This window comes from Carlito syrichta, unplaced genomic scaffold (assembly GCF_000164805.1).
Source record: "Carlito syrichta isolate Samal-C Ts95f unplaced genomic scaffold, Tarsius_syrichta-2.0.1 Scaffold311741, whole genome shotgun sequence".
Lineage (NCBI taxonomy): Eukaryota > Metazoa > Chordata > Mammalia > Primates > Tarsiidae > Carlito > Carlito syrichta.
In genome coordinates, this window is record NW_007255837.1 from 41,915 (window position 1) to 44,382 (window position 2,468).

General features: G+C 44.4%; 1 pseudogene; it reads right to left on the reverse strand.

The window, feature by feature from the left end:
* Positions 1 to 1,073: 1,073 nt before the first annotated feature.
* On the reverse strand, positions 1,074 to 2,146 carry LOC103271529 (annotated as a pseudogene).
* Between the last annotated feature and the right edge of the window lie 322 nt (positions 2,147 to 2,468).

The window sequence follows — 2,468 nt, forward strand, 5'->3', positions numbered from 1 at the left end:
TTAGTGCACTTTTAAATTTTAAGGAGTTTCTTCTAAAATTTCACTGTTAATTGCCATATTTAAATTCTAAACTCACATCTCACTTTAAGGAATTTCCTTCAACTCTTAGTTTGCTTAGTGCTTTAAATCAGGAGTCAGTACTAAAGTTGAACAAGTGATTTTCCTGTATCTTTGTCATTCTTCATTAATTTCTCCATGTCATAATGCATTATTTGTTTCAGTGCTGTAGAAATGTCATTTCTGTGGTTTTATGGCTTGCATGCTTTTTGATGACAAGCCTGTTGTCATTCGTATCTTTGTTCTAATGTTGAATGATTATTGCATTCAGAAATGAACCCATCTTGGATATTAATATAATTCTTTTAAACATATTTTTGAATTCAATTTGATAGGTATTTTTATTAGAAATCTAGCTTCTATGTTCTATATGTGTAGATTTCAATTTCCCTGTTTCATTTTCTGCTCTAATTCTTTATAAAAAGTTAATGTATCCTTATTTTTCTTATCTTTTTTTCAGAGATTGTTTCTTTATACAAAGATAATCAATACCATGAGTCCCTCAACATGCTGCTGCAGTTCACATGGGCCTATCTCACCACTTCCAGGGCAGAAGAGTCTGTGTGGGGGTGACTACAGCAGGGAGATGTGCTACATACCAGCTGGGAACTCCCAAAGGCAGAGACACACACGGTCACTATCAACAAGAGCACAGAACACAATGATGGAATGCTGGAGCTGGAAATAGCCACTGACAGCCACTGCCAACTACTGCACTCTTCCCTCACATGTTCCTTGAGAGGAGCCCTGGACCTGGAGTAAGAAACCCAGTTGTGCCACTACAGAGCCACTCGATGTCTTGTTGTCTACATCTGTAAATTGGAAACAATAAACAGTACTCCTCAAAGCTGCCATGAGCATAAATGAGATTAAAATAGGGACACTTATCAAAATACTCAACACAGAGCCTGGAACATAGAGGTGTTCAATAAATAATTTTTTGGTCAGGAAATCTTAGCTCAGAGAGGACCTTCTCCAGAAGGCCGAGATGTGAGATAATGTCCCTAGAAATTATCTCAGGGCATCAGGATCCTTGAGGGTTTCTTAGAAACCTGCAGCCCCTGGAGTGCCCAGGGCCCCAGAACACTGTGCCAGGGCAGCTGACATGAGTGGAGGACTGGGACCCATGGGAGTAACCCCCAGAAGCTGGGTAGACACTGGATGAGCTGGGGTTCAGACCAAAATGATTCTGTACATAACACAGACTGGAGGCAGGCTGGGCATGTGTCTAGGAATGCAGGTGAGCCAGGAGGCTAGTTTTTGACCACTAGCATGCATCTGGGTAAAAGTGTAGTTTGTGGACCAGTGAGTGTGGCAACTCTGTGTGGGGTAGGAGCCAGACCCTGGGTTCAGCTTCCGGCTCTGGGCTGCTCTTCTTTCTGCTGAAGACCATGAGACATAGTTGAACATGGAGATCCTCTTCATCGTGGAGAAAGGGAACTTCTGATTGAATTTCAATGCTACTTGCTCTGAGAGGTCGAGGGAATAGCAGTATGTGAGGTCATATGCCAGCCCAGTTGCAAGTCCACAGACATTACTGAAGAAAGATGTCTGTGGAATGAGCCATGTGGCACCCAGCAGGAGCCATGGCACCAAGACTGAGGGCACAACCATGCCAAATATCAGGGCCTGCCTCATCCGAGAGTGGACAGAGGTGACTCCCAGCATGGCAAAAGCCACCGGGGTGAAACCTCTGACATCTTCCACCTCCCCCAGCTTTGAGAGCAATGAGACAGCCTCAACTGACAGAAAGATGTTAGTTTAGAAGATGCTGAAGATTAAGGTGAAGAAGCAATGGCAGAAGGTGCCCATGGTTCTCTCAAAATTGCCAGCAAAATGCCAGATGATGACAGCACCGCAGAGTAGGGAGATTGGATTCTCCTAGACAAAGATGTAGGTCACCAGCCTATAAACTTGCCAGTTGTGCAGGGCCTCGGACTTCAGCAAGAGGCTAGAGGGCACCAGGGGCAGCCACTGCAGGAACAGGCAGGGCCCAGACACCAGCCCCGAGAGCAATGTGGGGAAGAAGGTGGCGGATAGCACCTTGGACACAAGGCCCAGCTGGAATACCCGGACCAGAGGCAGCCATGGCCGCAATAGCTCCCGAGCTCCACCTTGGCCTGTATCCTTATTTTTCATGAATAATCTTAAGATTATTTTTAACTTAACTCAGTCAACTTAAAGGGGCAAACACATTGAAAGTGAGCCTTCCTCTTTTTTTCTTTTGGAGTTGCAGTCTCACTCTGTCACCCAGTCTGGAGTGCAGTAGCATGCTCAAGGTCACTGCAGTCTTGACCCATTGGGTTCAGGTAATTCTTCCACCTCAGCCTTCAAAAAATTGAATATTTTTAATGACTAATTATGTCAAACATTTTTATTTTTATGTGCTTATCTTCGACCCATATTACTTC